This window comes from Meleagris gallopavo, chromosome 11 (genome assembly GCF_905368555.1).
Source record: "Meleagris gallopavo chromosome 11, MGAL_WU_HG_1.1, whole genome shotgun sequence".
Taxonomy (NCBI): domain Eukaryota; kingdom Metazoa; phylum Chordata; class Aves; order Galliformes; family Phasianidae; genus Meleagris; species Meleagris gallopavo.
The window spans coordinates 11,524,389-11,544,396 of NC_139414.1; the positions used below are offsets into that span (position 1 = coordinate 11,524,389).

The 20,008-nt window shown below is 36.8% G+C and overlaps 1 long non-coding RNA gene across 44 annotated transcripts in view; it reads right to left on the reverse strand.

Moving 5' to 3' along the window:
* Positions 1–20,008, reverse strand: part of LOC104912536 (uncharacterized) — a 376,736-nt gene that overhangs the window by 63,512 nt on the left and 293,216 nt on the right. For 30 of the 44 annotated variants that reach the window (XR_014885657.1, XR_014885659.1, XR_014885660.1 and 27 more), the window contains 5 exons: positions 19,771–19,924; positions 18,026–18,086; positions 13,077–13,161; positions 11,263–11,352; positions 3,641–3,796 (listed from right to left, as the gene is read on the reverse strand). This is a non-coding gene — a long non-coding RNA (uncharacterized LOC104912536). Of the gene's footprint in view, positions 1–3,636; positions 3,797–11,262; positions 11,353–13,076; positions 13,162–18,025; positions 18,087–19,770; positions 19,925–20,008 lie in introns of all 44 variants that reach the window. The other 14 variants (XR_014885700.1, XR_014885701.1, XR_014885685.1 and 11 more) reach the window with 8 other exon arrangements.

A 20,008-nucleotide genomic window follows, 5' to 3' on the forward strand; every position in this document is an offset into this window, starting at 1 on the left:
GGTGTGAATACTCCATTTGCTCCATTAAAAATATATTTCTCGATATATCTTTAAATTGCATTTTCCCTTTCCGTGGTTTAAGTGCACTGTTAGTTCATAGTAATTCTATGATTGACTGTTAGAACTAGGTGGTTTTCCTCTGTCATTTCCCACTGATGAGTCTACAGTTCATAGCAGATACTTTTCATTAGTCCCAAAGTGCATGACCTTGCAGAGCATGACCTTAAATTCCATCCCATTTCTATTACCCCAGACTTCAAGGTCATTTAATTCTTCCTGTATAATATTCCAATCCTCCTCTGTATTCGTGACATCTCCCAGTTTTGTATCATCAGCAAATTAATTAGTACACTCCTACTTCTTCTGCCTAGGTCATTAAGGAAAATATTAAATAAAATTAATCCCCAGACCAATCCTAAAGGAACTCCACTAGTAACTTTTCTCCAGAGAGAGAAAAAAATCCTTTCAACTTGACTCACTCTCATCTCCTTTTCAGACACTTCCTTACTTATATTACAGTCCTGATACTTGTCCTTATCTTTTCCAATTTAACTAATAATTCCCCATGTAGTAATGTACCCAACACTTGACTAAAACACAGACAGGTCGAATTTGCTTTATCTCAAAAATCAAGTTGTCATTAAAATAAAGGAGTAAGATAACAAGTTTTTCATGATTTTTTAAAAATAAATTCATGTTCCACTCAATCTCATTTTTTCCATTTTGAGCTTTTTTTTTTATTCTTAAAGTCTTCATTTAATTTTTTGAGTCACACCTAGATTATCTTTAATTTCTACTCTATCCTCAGTGCACAGTGATTGTCTTGTGCATTTCCCTCCCAGTATGACTGAAAAAGCTTCTGCCATCAGTTTAATTTGGTTTGCTATGCCTAACTCTGCTTGACTTTTTCCAGTTCTCTGAATCGTTAATCCTTATGAAGCACCAATGTGTATCTTTTTATTGCTGGCCTTCTTCCCCCTACCACTATTCCTTATTGAGCTTTTATTATTTCTTTTAAAATGTCTGAGGCAGTAATTTACCTAAGACATAAGACATGTAGTCCCACACATTAGTCCTCCTGGCTGGAAGTACATCACCATGTTGGTTTAGTAATTGCCTGATAAAGATTTTACTTGAGTGATAAATAATTGGGCCTTCCTGTTAGTGACATTCATTTTCTTGTCTAGGCTAGGCAAAGTCTTCCACAAAAGGGGAACAGGTTTTAGCATGTATCGTAGGGACTCCTCTGCCTACTTAATTCCACCACTGGTGCTCCATACCGGTTTTCCAATAGGGACTCCTCTGCCATCCTTGTGATACCAAATCATTCATTTTCACCCGCACACTTGTTGCATATTGCTACCCATACATCTTCCTTTCTCCTAGCTTTCACACAGTAACGCACCAAAATCTGAGTGCCAAAAATGGCAAAGGGACTGTCAGCAGGCAAGGTTGCTGCAGCGGCAGTATTTTTGGTGCAGCAGTATGCAGCTGTTAGAGAGGTATGTCAAGCTTCAGTGCTGTGGGGATTTAAACACTATCACAAGGATATCAGCTACGTCTTTGACTCATCTTTCCCTTGCTCAGGCTAGGCAAAATAAGAAAAAATTATATGCTCTATATAAGAATATACAAAAGAAATATCAAAAGGACTTTTTTTTTTTTTCAAATAGAGCTATGCATACGTATAGAACATATTCTCCATTAGTAGAAGATATATTGAGATAATATGTATAATTAAGTTTATCATATAAAAAAATATATAAAAAGAAATTGGATAAACACATACATGCATGCACAACGTATGCAAATTTAAAATATTTTTACTGAGCCAACCAGAAGTAGGAGCTATTAAAACAACATCCAATACTGCTGGTCATTAAAATCCATGAAGATTTTGGCCTTTGGAATTGTTCTTTTTCTTTTCCTCTCTCTCCCCACAGTAGCATAATCCTTATCTTCTTAATTAATTTCTGCAGACTTGAATACAGTATGCACTCACACATTGATAGTTTCCTTTATATAGCTGCTGTCCTGAATGGTTGTATAAAATTTCTGTCACTGATCAGAAGCCCTCATCTTACAAAGGTATCTCTAACTCAGTGATGATTCTATGCTTGTATACAGTCAAAACTATCAGTATAAGTCATACAATGTCATGTTCTGTTTCAAAGTTAATATAGCCAAATATGAGCCAATGATATTTTTTGAGGGGAGACTCCTGAAGGGCTCTTATCTTTCTCTAAGCACATGATCTTTTTACTATTATTCTTGGCTTTCATTTGTATATATGTGGGAGACCCTGCACACTTACTGCAGGTTCTTAAGTGCACTACAGATCAAGGGGAGGGATCAAGCACAGAAGCTATAGTGCTGGCTAAGCCAAATTTTCCATAGCTCTGTTTCTTGGCTCCAGCACTGGTGATTGATAGAGGAAAGCAGAGACAGTGATATGGAAAAAGATTTTTTTCTGCAGTTCCTCCTCCCATGCTCTGGTTATTACTGACTTAGGAACTTAGTAAACTCCATGTTGCCTCCTGCTCATCTAATTTAAGACCTACAGTTTCTTGGAGAAGTGAAATCCACAAATGAGAGCATTTTCTCCTTTTTAAACCTAAAAGGCTCATTTGGTTTGGATGCTCTGCATCTTGTACTGCGAATGATTATTCCCAGTTCACATTATGGTTTTATTCATGTTTTTATAGTTTTCTATCTCTCTTCTGACATGGATTTTGCAAGGTTAAGAGTCTTCAACTAAAACTCATTCTTTCTGTCGTCCCTGAAATCCTTTCCCAGTTTTCCTATATGTTTTTGGAGATGGAATGATCAATATCAGACACAGTGCCCTTAACATTGCTGTTATACAGAAGGTCTATGCAGAAGCACAGTCCTTTGGATTTCTTCCCCTCTTTCTCTTTGCTAATAATGCTTACCAATTTGCAATTTTGACCACTAATGTTTTCAGAGAATCATTTGTATAGACTCCAAGACCTCTTACCTAAACGTTTTGGAAGATATTTTTTTCATAGGGTTATTTTTCTCCATGAGTATTGGGATACATTACTGAGCACTAAAGATGAGGTTGTTTCCAGTTTCAGGCACGTAAAGTTGCAGCAGAGTAAACATAACGTCTTACTTCTGCTAGTCTCACGTGGATATATCAAATTCTTGTATGGATATGTCAGAGAGTCCCTAAAATGACTCTAGATATCTATCTGCAAGTAACAGAAACATGTCCTATATCATCACATTGTCACCAAAATCCTATCCAAGCCTTGACAGCCTCTCATAGATCTATTAATATCAAATACTTTTATACCATCTGCAAACAGTGATACCATCTGAATCATCCTCCACCCTTCATAAAATGTATTTATGAATACTCTCTTCTTTGTGAAAATAGTTACTTTTTTCCTACCCACCGTCTCCTATTTTATTCAGGCATTAACCCAACTCATTTTCTCTTATTTACTTATTAAGAACTTAATCACCTAAAGACCTTTTGAGTGAGGGATACTCTGTATGGCTTTTTGAAAACGCAGATGTGGTACCTTGATCACACAATCTTAACTTACGTTATTCTCTGAGCTCCTAGAAAATTGTATTTATTCTCATCAAAACTGTATTAATACTTACTTACTTGGTACCAAAGTCAAACTTCTGCAATTTCACACTGGAGTTCCATCTGGAGAAGTATCATCTGCTTCTCACAATTAGATCCTGTTGATTTTCTCCTCTTTGTTCCAAAATCTCTTCTATGGACTTTTCAGTTGAAAATAGCTTCTTATATTCACATCTTGCAAAATTGAACATGGAAGAAAAGGGTATCTTGATATTGTTAGTACTAAATACTGATTTAAGACTTTAACTTTTCTGCTGTGAATTTACGCTACTTAAATGCTCCATTTATATTTTCAACACTGAACTCCAGGAATCCCATTCAGGACATTCAGCAGACTCTGCTGCACCCCTTGTACAGATACTGAAGATGAATAAAAACATCAGCTGGGTTTAACACGCCTGCCCAATACAACATGCAGGTCACAGTCCTCCAGATTGATATTTCTTCTGTACAAGCCAAGAAAAATGAAATCAAACAAGATATGTGGATAACAAAGAAACATTTTTTATTGATGGAGAAAGCTACGCAGTCTTAATATAAGACAGAAGTAGATAATAATATTCAGTATGTCACCAACTTTATTGTCTTTGATCTAACCCTCTGTAAAAGATCTTTTTTCCTTCCTCATGTAGTGCTATCATTTTTACATATATTCAGTGCCAGTCATCCACTGTCTGTATCACAAATTAAAAAAAAGTAAGTACACATTTCTGCTCTTCAGAAGGATGTAAAATGCCTATTAATTATATATCAGCCATATGTTTTCAACTATAGACATAGAGTTAAAAAGGAGTTTTGTGATAGACGTATCATTTTCTGAACTGAATGGATATTTAAATCCCAGTTGTCTGAAGAAGGGGGAATTGAGTGTCTAGAGTCTGTCTGTAATATCTCATTGAAATGAACAATACTGTGCACTTACAGAAAAAGAAAGAAAATTGCTTGGACAGGTAATATGAATTCCAGACATGTCAGTGATTGCTTTGCTTTGCCATTTCTGAAGTGTCAAATTTTTAAATCAGTGTTATTCACCTCTAATTAATAATACCAATAGTCTAAACCCAATTTTTCCCATAATTGCTTTTTCATGTGCCTTTTCCATATATTAATACCCTAAGTCAGTATGCAGGCTTGAGAGGCCTACAACCTCATGTTTATAGTTCAGCAGCACTTATAGCTCAGCAAGGACCTTAAGCTGTGCTTTTCAAGTTTTATTAAAAACTAGTTCCTGTTCCATACTGATTTTCCTGCTGTGCATACAAGAACGCCAAAAGCATTTTGGGGGATATTAACAAATTTCAACAGCAAAAACCAATCCTACATTTTGGAGATAATTAGACCTTCTGAAATAATTTTGAACAGGCGGTTTCCTTTGTGATCTGTGAGTAATTCACTTTCATGGACACATATCCCTTCTTAGAACTGGCTAGGGTAATTTACACATTACAAGGCTTGTAGACATAGTTGGCCACTTATCCAATGCTAATAAATTGAAAACGTGCGTTTATGATTTAACAGAGAAAGGAAGATGTGAATGAAACGCAGGTAATTGCTGAATTACTGTTCTGCTTGTGGCAGCTAAAGAATACACGAATAGAGCTATCTGGAAGACCCAAGTTACTTTGCATCAACTTTCAAAATGTTGATTTTTCTTCTAACTATTTGAAAACAACCATATGACTATTTTTAAGAGAATGCTTAGAGTCACAATGTCTATTTCCAGGCAAAATGATTCTACACATTCAAGTTTGAGCTTGTATGTGGGGTGGGGATGCAAGACCATATTCTTCTCCTTTTCTGTATCCATACTGAAAATTAAAGAAGTAAATGAGCCAAACTGTAAAAATGGGAGATTTTGTTGCAAAATATTTCACTTTCAAGCAAGATTGCTTCTTTGTTAGAAGTATTTCTGCAAAATATTTCTACAAGTCTCTTCATCTCACTGGTCACTGGCTAAATTCCAGTGCCTAACTTCAGAGAAAGTTACTTCTAGATTTGATTTTCTTTTATTGTGAGTGAACCTCTGCAGGTTCACAAAGAGCTTCAGTTTTGAAGAGCTCTCTACTTCAAAAGAAGAAACCTCTTTCTTTACCAGGGTCTCATTCCAGCCTCTGCCAGCATCAGGTGTTTTGCCAAGTTTGTTATAAAGTCTATGGGAAAAAATAAGCCTGAGAGCTATTAACAGAGGTGGAAGTTTGGGAGAGAAAAGGGAACACAGTTGAAGACTATAGAAGTGCTGTATTGTAGCACATAGGTGATGCAGCAAAGAGCTTTCTCATCTTCTGTGTGCAGTTTTTCTTTGCTCTGGCGAAACCTTTTTTTTTTTCCTTGTATACTACTTGATACTGAATTCTTCCCATCCCTATCAGTTTTTAAATGGGCTCGTATGAAAAAATCTAACCCTAGAATTACAACTCTCTAGCAGAAAACAGAGACATAAACTGAACAGTGAGGGGCAAATGTCATAATTGCAGCAATAAAATCCTGAAAATACTGTAACACTGAAAGCAGCTTGAAATTGTGCCACAGCAACCAGCACAGAAATGGAGTCAGCAAATAGAAGCATTGCGGTTCTTGTTTAAACAAGCAGTGTTAGCCATAGTAAAGAGAAACAAATAAAAGTAAAGTACCCAAAGTAGGCAGGCATTCTTCTCCCTAAATGTTCACAGATAAGAATTTTATTAAGTACCAGTAACTGTTTCATTCTGCCTTTAATTATGGAAATCAGAAGGAACATGCCTAGGGTGGGTCATGTCAAGAAGCATGAAAGAGGTGTAAAGAATGGGAGGCCTAACTCAGTAGTTATATATTTCTGTTCAAAGAGAAATTTGAAAGTGTTTGTCAGACTTTTGTTGTTCGCCATCTAAAACAATTCCCATTACGAACCACTGAACTAAATTTTTGAGCTCTTCATATTCATTTTTGAGGCATTAATGACTGATATGCTGTACAATTACTTTGTACTGGGTGGACAAAGTATTTCAAACACAGCTCAACATTTCCTGCCTTCCTTCTTAATTCAGACATTCTGGAAATAGTGTCATTTTTATCCACCTCCTATTATTTCTGTTCTACATCTCCAGTGGCTTCAGATCTTCCTGCCGCCCATCTAACATGGTCTTTGAATATTCCTCAACAACTCACACCAGCCACTGGCTTCAGAATCAGCCCTCAGCAGCCCAGCACTACCTTGGAAAGTGGATGTCATTATTGCCATTGATCACCAATGGAGCAGGGGATCTGTGTTAGCTGAAAAGGCGTCTAACTCTTCAGTATTACCTCAGTTCACGGTGGTTCTTTTTCTATCTCCTGATACTTTATTACAGCAGAATCATTTTAATTGGCACATGCTGGTGGAAACAAAACTGCATCTGTTGAGGGCCAGATTCTAGCACTCCTGCTCAGGTGGTACAAGTCCCTTGTTCTGGACTGTGTCCATTGAAATCAAGGGATCTGCCCAATTGTTAAAGGTTCATAGGAACACATTGTTCTGATAGGTATTCACTTTTATTCCATAATATGCTTTAAAAATACACACTGTACAAACCATTAAAAAAACTTCTATTAAAGTAAGTTTTGCCATAATAGAGCAGGGAAGCAGCAGGAAGTGAACAAAGGCTACCCAGCACGACACTTATGCTAGAAAACACCAATTCACACCTGTTAACTACTGTGAATAAAATCTTTGGAATCAGTTCCTCAAAAAAGTCAAAGAAAGAAAGAAAAACTGTTCACCATGAAAGAAAATGGGAACCTCAGGTGTGCTGCTGAAAGCTCACAGAGTCAGATCAGCATTTATAATCAGTCACTTGTGAGACTACCTGAAGGAATGGAAGGAGGGGACTTGGCAGGTACACAAAGTACACACAAGCACAAGAATTGGTCCTCATAATTTTGAAGTGAAATAGATGATAACACCACCAGGTCCCGGCAAAGATACAATGTTCTAAACTAAAAGTTCAGCTACAGCTTTAGTCCTGGGAGATAATTATAAAGCTGTCTGACCTAACTGACCCAACCTAATGAAATGAGTATACCTGAACTGAGGAGAAAAGAAAAATATACAGTGAGATTCAAAACCGGGTTCCTGATCTGTGACTGCTATTCAGATTCCTGAGAAAATAGACACGTCACTGTCACAGGCTTTTTCATTAATAGACGTATGAAACCAAGCAGAGTATAGAAACAGAAATGGACAAATTCTGATCTCCTTTATGTATGTCCACAAATCTGGACATACTTCAGTAAAAACTGAAGTGATTGTACCCAGGCTATCTATTTAAGCTCCTATAGACATTAAACAAGCATTTAAACGTTATTTTTAATTTATCAGTCTAATGTCCAATTACACATCCTTACCTTTGTCAGGATCACCCATTTGGGCAATATTTCATCAACCTGACTCGTCAGTGGAAGTCTGTCCCCTCTATTAATAATAATATTCCATTATTTGGAATAGAATGCTCTTGAAGAGAGATCTAAGATTACTGAAGAACTTGTGGGTTTATATCTTACATATGTTAAATATGTTTTATATTAGCCCTGGGTCCAAAGTAACCTTGAAGTAGGAAAATTCAACCGCGAGAAGCATGGTTTGGTGAGTTTTCTAGTGTTATGAGGCTGCCTTCTCAATCAGCTGCAGGAACATACTGCTGAGAAATGGCGATAGGGCTTGCAGATCCACAGCTCAGCAATTCTTGGCATCACAAGCAGCCCAAAGGGCCTGTTCACAGATGACACAGCATAAGTCCTGACACTGTATCTCACTCTCCCTTATTTACAGATTCACATCCTCTTAAACAAGGGACGCTTTAGCGAGCAAGAGCAAGGTACAGTACTTAATGTGCAAATTCAGTTCAGCAGAACTCCAACTAAAGCATGTTAGCCTCAAGGGCTTTTCTCTCAAACAGTGCTCCTAAGTTCTCCACAGAAGGAAACTTGCTGAACTACATCTTTCTGAACTTTAAAGGAAGTCCTGGTTCTAAGCTGAAAGATGGGGTAAATGAATGAGTAACTTCACTGAAAGCAGGTAGAGAATCCATACAACGCAGTTATTACAAGAAAATGTTCCTAGCTTTTATTTTAAACTCTTTTGTTGTAAGAACATTATCCATCTCAGATTCTTTATTCTCAGCAGCAATCCTTACAGTGGCCTTTGAGGATTCTCTTAAATAACATCTAGTATGGACGTATAAAGGAAAAGGACCAGAACAATCAAATCCAACGTTTACTTTTTACACTTAATTCTGGCCTCTCTCTTATTCCCAGACCACTCCTCACAGTCTCCTTTACCCTCTTCCCATGCCAGTTTTATTCCTGTCTTTTTTTCCCTGGATGATTCCCTCACAGCAGGCAGAGAGGTACCACTTTCAGGCAACTCCTGCTGTGCATCAGTTGCTCCCATGTGGACTATTTCTTGAGGCTCCCTTGCATGGCTCAGCCTACCCAGATGTAAAAAACATTTATTCCTGTCATAGTTGCTTTAGCCTTAATAATTACCACGTTTCTGTGTCGTTTAGTAGTTGGTCACAGTGAAAGGTCATTTTGTTGGAAGGTGACATGCTGCCTATCCTGAATCATTTCAGATTCAGTCCTGAATTCTGAATAGGATCTTGTGTTTTAAGATTTATTCTTTTCATGGGAACTAATCAATCTTTTCAAATTGCCTCATGTAATATATCACAAGGTGCCTTATTTTGTCAGGGAAAAAAGGTATATATCCAAAAGAATTAGTGTTCGGTTGTTAAACATCTCCTGATTTTCTTATTGCTTCTTTGAAACTATGAGCATCTCTAGGAAGTCACGCTCTGGTTACATTCTGGTATAGCAACGCCTTGATGGACTGACTTATACAATGTCACACATTTGGATTTGGACTAGACGTTCAAATTGGAAACTCATGACACCTTCTGGCTCTGGTAAATAAATAAGTAAAAAGAAAAAAGAAATAGGAAGAAGCCCGGGCTTTTTAAAAGCTTGTCCCTACACACACTTCTGCAAACAACTTGGTGGAACTGCAGGTGAGGAAAGTAATGAAGTTCAGTGAATGTCTTATCAGATATGAGTGTTTCTGTAGTTTACCACATATTCTAGATCCTCCCTACAGACCCTTTCATTTCATTTAAGCCAGCATCATTTTTCATCTCTGCTGCATTCAGCTCCTCATCTTTTTTAGCTGTGCAACTCAGATGCTTTCCTTCTTTTGCTTAGGAAGGAATGAACTTATTTTTTTTATAGAATTTTGGAAGAAAATCTGGGACAGTGATGAAATAGGAGAGGGTTAGAAGCAGATACAGCCTGAATCTGCAGAAGGACTATGCAGTCACACAGTCACACATTCTTGACTTTGTCGTGCAGCAGAGGAGTGTATACCAGGATTGGCAGTGGAAAGTGGATTAGTTCTTTCAGGCCCTACACAGGAATAATGCCTAGGATGGGGTTCTTAACAAACAGGCCCATCATCAGTGCAAAACACATCCTTGTTGTTTCTGCAAGACACAACTGCACTGTTGCCTTTGACCTTGATGCAATCAGTATTTTGTCTTTGAAGTGGGATTTATCAACACCATTTAGCTTCTTTTATTTCCTACATCAAAATAGCTCTTAATTCCACGGAGATGTTTTTCCCACCCCAGCCCACTTAAATGTCACCAGCTTAATTATGTCTCTAGTTAGCAATATTGTTAGCTGCTTGTACAGGTTGTATCATAAACTATTTGTAGGTAGACTGGTCTTTCTTTGGCATTCACAGCCATTCTTTCACAGGTGCTAACAATTCCTTTTTTAAATGAAATTAAAAAAATACAGATGCTTAAATTGGAAAAGAGCTGCTCCAAAAGTACCGCCTCCTATTTTAATATGTTGGCCCACAATGTCAGAGGTGGGTATTGGCAGTATGGCAGTAAAGATTGAACCTTCCCACCAATATCCATGTGGGGGAAATGGTGCCCACTGATATTCATCAACACTTGCTGAACATTTATGGAGACCAAACAGTGGATACGAGTGCAGAGTGGTGGTTGTTGGTGTGTGAGTGGCAACTGAGTTGTGAAAGACAAGCCATGTTCCAGATGACCATGAAGAATTTTACAAGCACAGCATGCAGGCTCAGTTTCATTGCTTGCAGAATTGCACAGCTAATGGTGCTGACTGTGTTGAAAAATAGTGTTTTGTAGCTGAGAATTTACTCTATCAAACAGTGTTATTGTACCCTTTGTATCTGTTATAGTTTCCATGGAAATAAAAAGGAGGCATTTCTTTCAGAGCTACTAAATGTATTGGGACAACTAAGCCAATGAAAGTAAAAAGTGAACTTTAAGAACACTTAAACAAAAAGAAATTCATTTCCGGACGAAATATTTGAGAAAACCACTAAAATTTCCTTTCTGTACTGAAAGATTCAAAAGGCAAATAGAACAATAGTAAACTTTAACAGTAGATAATAACACTGAATATCCTGCACAGTCATCAATATTAATGATATCTTGTAAAACTAATTTTAAGAAGCACACAAAAATTAATGTTACATATTTATTAGCATATTACTCAAATGATTTATAATCTCAGAAGTCGCTAATTTTTTTTTCCTTTCACTAGGCAAAAGCATAAAATGAAACAAAGTGCAACTCTTGTTTACTTACTTTTCTTGCAGCGTTGTGTAATCTTTTTGTTCTGCCACCACCAGGTAGATCTTCCTTCTTCCTGCCCTCAGGCCTCTTTTTCCCAGTTTCCTGCGTGTGATTGAGGAAGGAAATAGGAAAGACATCAATACCACCAGTTCAAATTTTGAAAATAGCAAATTCCCCTTCTCCCCCTCATTAAAAATACATAGCTTTGGAAATATTTTTTGTAAGGTTTCAAAGATAAGACATGACGGGTTCAAGGACTAAGGGATAAATCACTCTTACAGTGCTAAATTTTTTTTTTTTACCAGAACTGGAAACAGAGTTGGCAAACTGATTTCAATTAGTCAGGCCTAGCTATATACTGGGGAGTCTACGCTTACATATCCTTTTTTTTTTTTTTTTTTTTTTTTTTTACACCAGTGCTTCTTTTGGATTCTTAGATAAAAGAGTATAAAGTGGGCATTCTCCACTTGATGCAATTTCACTATACAGTGATTCCCATCAATGTATAATTAAAAGTGGATTTCCTTTTCCCTGTTTGGCTGAGGTGGGGGAGGGTCCGCATAAACCTGGTTGATGTGAAGTGAACAAAGAGAACTTTCATGAGTTCTCCTGCAAACAGTCTATCAGTTACAATTCCTAGTGTTCACACTGCTGCACTGTTCAAAAGGAGCTCTAAAAAAAAAAGTCAAGCAGGGGGTCCAAGAAAAATTCAACCCGCATGCCAACTAAGGGAAAGAAAGAGAAGGCAGGAAAAAAAACCTAGCTTTTGTTGTAAAAAGAACTAATGAAGCTGCTCTTAGAACTGTCCATGGTGACACAACAAGCCTGTGCACCCACACACATTGTGAGAATGCCAGTCACCCACAGTAATGAGAAAAGGAAACACTGTGGGCAAAGGAAATATATGAATACACTGCTTTTATGGTTTAACTGTGGGGAATCACAACGCTGGACCACAATATCTTGTGCCAACTGCCAAAAGTGGTAAAGTAATACATAAGGTTGTCTACTTATATTTTTCTTACCGACAAGATGGACTGGTGGGGGGTAAAATCCCATTATCATTATAAATTGCTAATTAAATAATTATCAATTAGATGGGCAGACAGAACTCATTCCAATGAATTCCTCGGAGGGCTTTCAGTAAAGAAAAACAGTAATTTTGATTATTTTTTTTATCCATACTTCCTGCCTAGGGGCTCTAAATAGAGATGATATATGGTGTATCCCATGTTAGACTTTCACACAGTATATCCCATGTTAGAGCTCAGGGACAAACACTGAACTTTGGAGCATATATAGATCTTCTTTCAGTTTTCCAGATAAATGGCCTTAATTTCATGACATTAATTAGAAACCCAGGGTTATTTCCTAAGGAATAAAAATAATATTTTCCAGACTTCTATGTGGCTTTGAGAAATCACTTTTTTTTTTTTTTTTTCCAAGCCACTGATAATATTTTCTAATGTCATTTCATTTGTTTTTCCTTGCTTTTTATGATGTAGAAATTTCTTTGAAATAAAATATAAAAATATTTAATACAGATAAATATACAGATGTTGAGCGTGGTTTAACATCATACAAGGAGTATTTTTAAGGAAACTTATTCTATTCATCAACATCAAAACTGGTGCAAAATTCAACCTTATGCCCGTAGGTTTTAGCTGTCAAGTTTTCAGATCAGACCCTTGGGAAAAAATACTGTTGTCACAGTACAGAGCAACAGAAATGATCCTGTCCTGTGCCCCTTACTCATGTGAGTAATTTTCCCTGAGGTTGGGGGTCCCATTAGCTTTAATAAAACTTACTCAGCTATAATTACTCACATGCACACAGATCAGTTATACCCACACATTTCTTGTCCTAAATAAGTTTTCCAAGACAATTAAAAACTGGAATGATGTGCAACTCCTATTAAAAAACAAACAAAAAAAGTCACACACAAAAAAAAAGCAAAAAAAAAAAAAAAGCTTCATTTGGCTGTAACAAGGAATATTCTCTAAGAACAGAAGTTCTGTAGACTGAAGAGTCACACTAATGTTTGGGACATCATTTTCATTGCTGGCAAACACCAACAAAAAAAGTAAGGAACGGAAATGGTAACATGAAAGATGGACTTTTAATTCCAAAGCCATGAACATTTAAATATGAATGGGGCTTGCTGCAATCCTCTATCTTTTGTCAGGAAATATGAAGCTCTGGAACTCCTTTTGTTGCCTTCTTTGTTAACTGTATGAGGCTGAAAGAAGTTAGAGGCCTTGTTTCATTTTCAAGACCCATCACATTGAGGCTCTCAAAAATAAATGCTGATAAATTCATGAAAATGCTGAAAGGTTGATAAAAGGAGAAAACTTTGTTTGCCAGCCTGTGACATCTGTCACTGGATAACATACCAGGGATAATCATCATTAAAAACAAACAGCAAGTTTAGATTTTTCAAGTCTAGAAAGGGAAAATTAGTTATAGTAAGATATTCCTGGACACCAATACAAAATACTATTGGCATTATAAATATATTTTTCCCTCAATTTTGATATTTTTCTCTATTAGTTTCTGGGAGATCACAGAATCCTAAGGGAAGCTCCTCAAGGTGACGTCCTCTAATGCGATTTACTTTGAGGAATGCTTAATGGAGAAAGGTGCCTACTACATTTTGTTATTGAGTTTTGTTCATGGTTCAGGATTGATCCACTTGAGTCTTTCAGCAGGGAGTAGTTTTCCAGTGTGGCACAGCATGACTCCAAATCAATAAGGTTAATAGATGTGGTGGCCACACAGTCAGAGGTGATGTGCCTGGCATTTTCTGTGCCAATGAAGAAAATTTCTGATGACGAGATGTCATTTTTGTGCCGGCAGTAATGTCACCCTGATTACCTAGAGCACAGAGCCAGTTAGTAAGTTAGCAAGACTGTAAATGGCCCATTAATCTGAATTATGTTTACAGCAACTGTTTGAAAAAATTTTGCTTGCATCCAGATTACCAGCCTCCCTGTTATTCATGAAATGCCATCAGCACACTTGCTGTATAAAAATGGTATTGCTGTGGAAAAGGGACTAAATGGGAATGGCTGGTCTGGAAGTCCAGTGTATATTTTTAAATTCTTAAAACATATTATAAAACCTGCAAAATGCCAGTCATCAAACAAACAAACAAACTTACAAGTCATTTTAGAAACTAAATAGATTATGTAAGACAAAGGAAAAAAAATATGATTCTATGATACCATTGAAAAAAAATGTTATAATAATGATGTAACAGCCAAATCTACTGATGTAAAAGAGTGCCATGTGTTGGTCTTTCTGCAGTTCTGATTTTCTCCAACTTTTTAAAATATGCAAACTCTTAACAGTGCCTTCTAGAGCATTAATGGGTACATGTTCCCAGATGGCTTGTGTTGTGAAAAAAGTGCTGGAATAGACTGAAAAGAGAAATTTGTCTAACATTCCAATATCTAAATTTCAGGAAGGTATAATTTAGAGTGCCACTGAAAGATGAACTGAATGGACTTCAGTTTATGGTGACTTTAGTTAACAAATGGCATTAAGGGAAGAATTCCCATAATTGAATCGTTAACTAAGATGAAATATTGATTTCCTCCCTGATATTAGTGTATCATCACTTGTCAGACTTGTACACACCCAAAGAACACTCAGTGCTGTCTACCAGCAGCAATAATGATTTTTATTATGATAATACTGTCAAGAACTATAAAGCAGAGAAAACAGCAAGGTATGTGCATACCACCATCCCTGCTCCAGAGATTTCACAGTTAAATTTTTGAAGAAAAATTATAGGAGGAGTGCATGGAACAGACTGGATAAAGTGATGGTTTGCATTACAAGGCTCATTCCTTATTGACTTCCTTCCTCTACTGATACTTCTTGATAACTGGTATGGAGTGAGCCATCTTTACAGTGCTAAACAGTTCTTTTATCTGAAGAATGGAATTATATTGCAATTTATATCAGTATTTCAAATAAGAGCAAAAGTTAAGACTTTTTTTGGCTGTTCTTACTGTTGTCCACTTGAAGTTGAATGTGCACCATGGAAGGGGTACAGCATATTCAATGGCTATTTCTATTCTGGTATGCTCATTAAATGTGTCAAATATTTGAACAAATTAAGTTGAAATTGAAAGGAAGGATTGAAAGAGGCAAGATTTAAAAAATAATAATAATAAAAAAAATCCTCCCTAATTGAATTTTAACCAGGTAGTATTGATAATTAATCCTTTCTTTTGGCACCATGATGAAGATGATGATGATGCAACGTGTCGAATTTGGATCTTAAATTAAGAATGAAAGTTGATTAAATATTTGATGATAACTATTTTTTTGGTGAAAGGTTTCATAGACTGTACAATAGCATATATTACCCACAAACTGATATCACAGAGCTTAAAAATATCGTGCACATGTAAGGTTTACTCATTTTAGTACACCCTTCAAGATCTACGTTTCAAGAATCTGTCCACTCAGTGCTAAAATGGAGAGGCGTTATATTTTAGGAAAACGTTTAAAGAAATGTTATTTTCTACCTCAATCTTTCAGCAGGAAAGCAGTTCTTTTGCCAGTTAAACATTCAAAAATCATGTCTCATTTGAATAAATTAACATACTTTGTGGCAAAAATTAATTCCAAGGAAGGAACAATAAATAGGAAAGCAATTTAAATTGTGTATTTTACAGGGGAGGAAAAAAAAAAAAGAAAACCCAACATTATCATGCGTATGACAGCTCAGCTAATTTGATGGGCTTTGATGTTAATTTAGGGTTTACTTTAATTTCAAAACATATTTTTTCACTTAATAAGGGAAACAAAAGAAACTTTCAACCAGTTTGTTATCTGGGAATGTTTTGGCTTCTCAAATGTGAGAACATGATTGTTTTTATTTCCAGGAGGAGATAATAACACTGAAGCAATAAAAAAGAGTCAAGGCAGCTTGCACAGCACAGGAAGTTCACAGCCAGAGACTTAATTTCCCACACAATGTACTGTGCAATGGGCCCATTAACATAGATGAATAGGCTCTTTAAAGGGTTTTTTTTCCAGATATGCAGCTGCCGCTGAATGGTGCTATGTTAATAAGGTACTCACATGCCTATTCTTCAGGTACTCTGGCATTCTCTACCTAGGTAATCTCCATATAGGAAAGGCTATTAGGGGTTGTATCTCCTACCACACCTTCAATTATTTTAACACCTGCACTGATAATCCAGGCAAGGTAAACTGGTAGGGGGCTGGGGGTCGAAGTCCATCCTCTTTCCCCCCAAAGTCACATCTCAGAGGGAGGGGCTTGAGGAAGAAGGGGGGAGGAAAAAGTAAAGTCACTTTTATTACACATCAGTGGGAACATTCTGAAAAAGCTTTCATGCCTAGGAAATTGTTATTTCTTCAAACAACTGACAGCCTGCAGAGGAAACTCTAATGGAAATCCAGCTCATGCATTGTTATGCATGGCCCTCATGTAGATACATGGGGGTGGATTAAGTTAGCTTCCAAAGGGTCTATTGTGTGCAGCATTAATTTGCAGTGCTCTTGATATTTGAGTTTGAAGGTTTTACAACCTTTGTGTTTACTTAGATGCACTATATCCTAGGTTTGTTTATTTCCTTCCACAATCTCTTATTACCCTGTAAATGTTACATTTATCTTTATTAACTTTCAGTATGTTGCTGTAAGTCACAAAGAAGGAAATAATTACAGCCTCCTTGAAATGTCTTCTTTTTAAGGGCTTTTATTTCTTTTCCTTCCTGGTCAGTTCTGAGTTATCCGTCTGTAAAAACATTGGCCTTCTTGTAAAGCAAGCAGAATAGAAGTGTAAAAATGGTGCCATTTATTATTATATAATTATTAAATCAAAGATATATCCTTATATTTCTCATGTCATAAATGTACAGATAAATTAACGGATCAATATAGCCTTCATTGTGAGTCTGCCACTAGTGCAACTGTGTCTTATTACACAGATATGAGAAAAAAATGCCTATATCAACTCATCATGAGCATGAGCACAATCTTCCCACTGTATCCTCAGAATCATTTACAAAGTTGTTTATTGTCACATATGGCTCTTCATCCCCCAATATTAAGATAGAAAATAAAAATAAGACTTGTCCTATGCTAACTTAACCTGTGTTATTGTTTTCCTGTATAGATCTATATACACCGTAGACAGGCAGTTTTGTAAATTCAACTTTCCAGTGAGATTTAAATTTAAAGATCCTAATGGCTTTTTATTTGAACTTGTCAGAGATGTCTAGAAGTGTTAGTTTTTCAACACCGAACTAAGAACTCAAAGTAACTAGTACATTCAAAAGCAGCTATGATCCTAATCTGAACTAAAGGGCTCAACTGAATAAAAATACCTTATGCTCGAGTAGCTCAAGTTATGTGTGACTCCTTTCTTCCCCTCCCCCCTTATATGGAAGTCAGTCAGTTAGATGCTTCTGTATTTTAATAAAGCAAAAGAGCTTTCTGTAAAAAGAGAAAGTGCCTGGCTTACACTAATTATGGTCTCAGCCACATCAGGCGCATAGTTTTTTCAAAAAACCCTCCAAAACTAGGAATGGGGAAGATCTCTTTAAACCACAGAAAGTTTTGAATTCAGGTCTTGATGCTACACAATGGATTAAGAGAAAAGAAATTACTCATAAGGATCACAACAGCAGAACAGCTGCCTGGAAGTCCTACTTGCTTCTTAGGCTGAGGGCCTCTATTTGAAACCAGTCTGTGAGTGAGGAGAAGTGCAGACTGAACGACAGGAGCCACTGACCTCAGCTGCTGAAGTGAAGATCTTAATCCAACATTTAGAGCTCGGGGTCTTTCCCAGTGTCCTAGGAAATGATAACAGCGGGAACAGAAAGAACTGCATTTCAGAAAGCTGTTTGAAGTACCGTGGTACTACTGGCATTGTATAAAACAATAGCACAGCTTCTTCTGGAACACGTTAAAAGTATGTGAAACCCTGGCTGGTTTAGGGAATATAGATCTAGTGCTTCTGTTCTCCTTGTTTTGTAACACAAGGACAAGCAGTGATAACAAAGAGATGCAAATTCAAAACCAATCAAAGGAAAGCCTTTTTTTTTTTCTTCCTCATTTTGGATAATTAGGCTGCTGATACACAATATCATAATATTTCACTAAATTAAATCAGATTAAATCCAACAGATTACAAAGAGAAATCAGATATTTGTATAGTACAAGAATCTCCAACATTACTATAGTTAACGTGAATTACTGCCAAATAAGAAGGGGCCTGCATTTAGAATGTAAGTCCTCACCTGGTATCACAAGATCCTGTCTTCAGCAGAGTCCTCAGACCCTGGTGTCTGCCTGAGATACAGTGCAGTGATATCTAAACCACCCCTCTAGTACAGCATGACAGTTATACTTTGCTACATTCCTACAACATCCCTCACCTTAAATCATCATTGATTCACATTTCTTTTTTCTTTTTTTTTTTTCTAATCAAAGCTGCAAGAAATATAACAAAACAGGAGATTTTTGGGTTTTAAATGATGGATAATTCCAAGTTGTTTTTTTTTTTTCCTTCCAAAAACAACAAGAAGTGAACATTACAACGCCTGACTTGTTATCATTAAAGCAGGTAAAGCTCTTCCAGTCATAGCATCCACAGAAAACTTCTATACTGAAGACCTCCCACAAGTTATCAAAGACTGTATTATGGAGATTTAAAACACTCTTCTCTCTTCATTAAATGGAAGAACAGGTGTGACCACTGCAATCAGGCAGAGATTGCAGGCTTTTCTTTCTTTTGCAACTGTGAAAACATTTTTGATCCTTGTTCTCTGTTCTAGAATGGCAGATATTATTCCGTAGATCTACTGACAATAATGTCTTTACAGGCACGAGGCTGCCTCCTATCTATATATTTTTGGAAAGTTAACATTTACTTTATGTGTTTATGTATTTCTCTATCAGAGCTGCTATTTATTTAATACAGGAACTTATTGCACGTTAATTCTGTGCAGTTTTTTTACAACCTTCCCATATTCCAAAAGAGGAGCCATATACAAAGAGTACATTATGCAAGTGAACTAGACTTCTGTATTTTCTATCTATGCCTTTTTAAAGCAATCATTCCAAGACACACATGATCTGAAACGCAGTGATAAACGTTCAGCATATTAAAGAAGTCTGATTTGTCCTTGGTTTCATAGTGTGCACAGTACTTACATTGCCTAGGTCTCCCTCAACTCTTTGCCAGCCCAGGAAGGGTAATCCATTCCAGCACTCACAGTGACTCATGCCTATCTGTTCCCTGCACTCAGCGTCATGGGAAGGTGTAGGTCAGACCACACTAATCTCCCCACCAAAATCTTTCAAGAAGGTGGTCATGGAGGTGTCTGTGCCTCCATTTTCCCACCTCTCTGGACCCAATCCAGAATGGGCAAAATGAGAAGCAATCACATTTTGAGCATTCTTTAAAGACAAGAAATAGTCTATCTCATAAACTCCTCCTTTTGACTCATACAATATTAAATGCTTAATAAATACCTGGAATTAACCACGACAGGGATGAGATGAAACTCAACAGTTTCCCATTCAGGCAAAAAGCTGGCTACAAAATCTTCAAAGATGGTTAGCTTTCCAAGGTCTCTGAGTGTGAACAGTTGACAGGTATCCGGGAAAATAGAAATGGTTGGAGGAACTGCATGTTGGAAGAGAACGAAGATAAATTAGTGTTGACAGTCTGCATCGCTGAGATAGTAAAGGACACATTTTAAATCTAAGG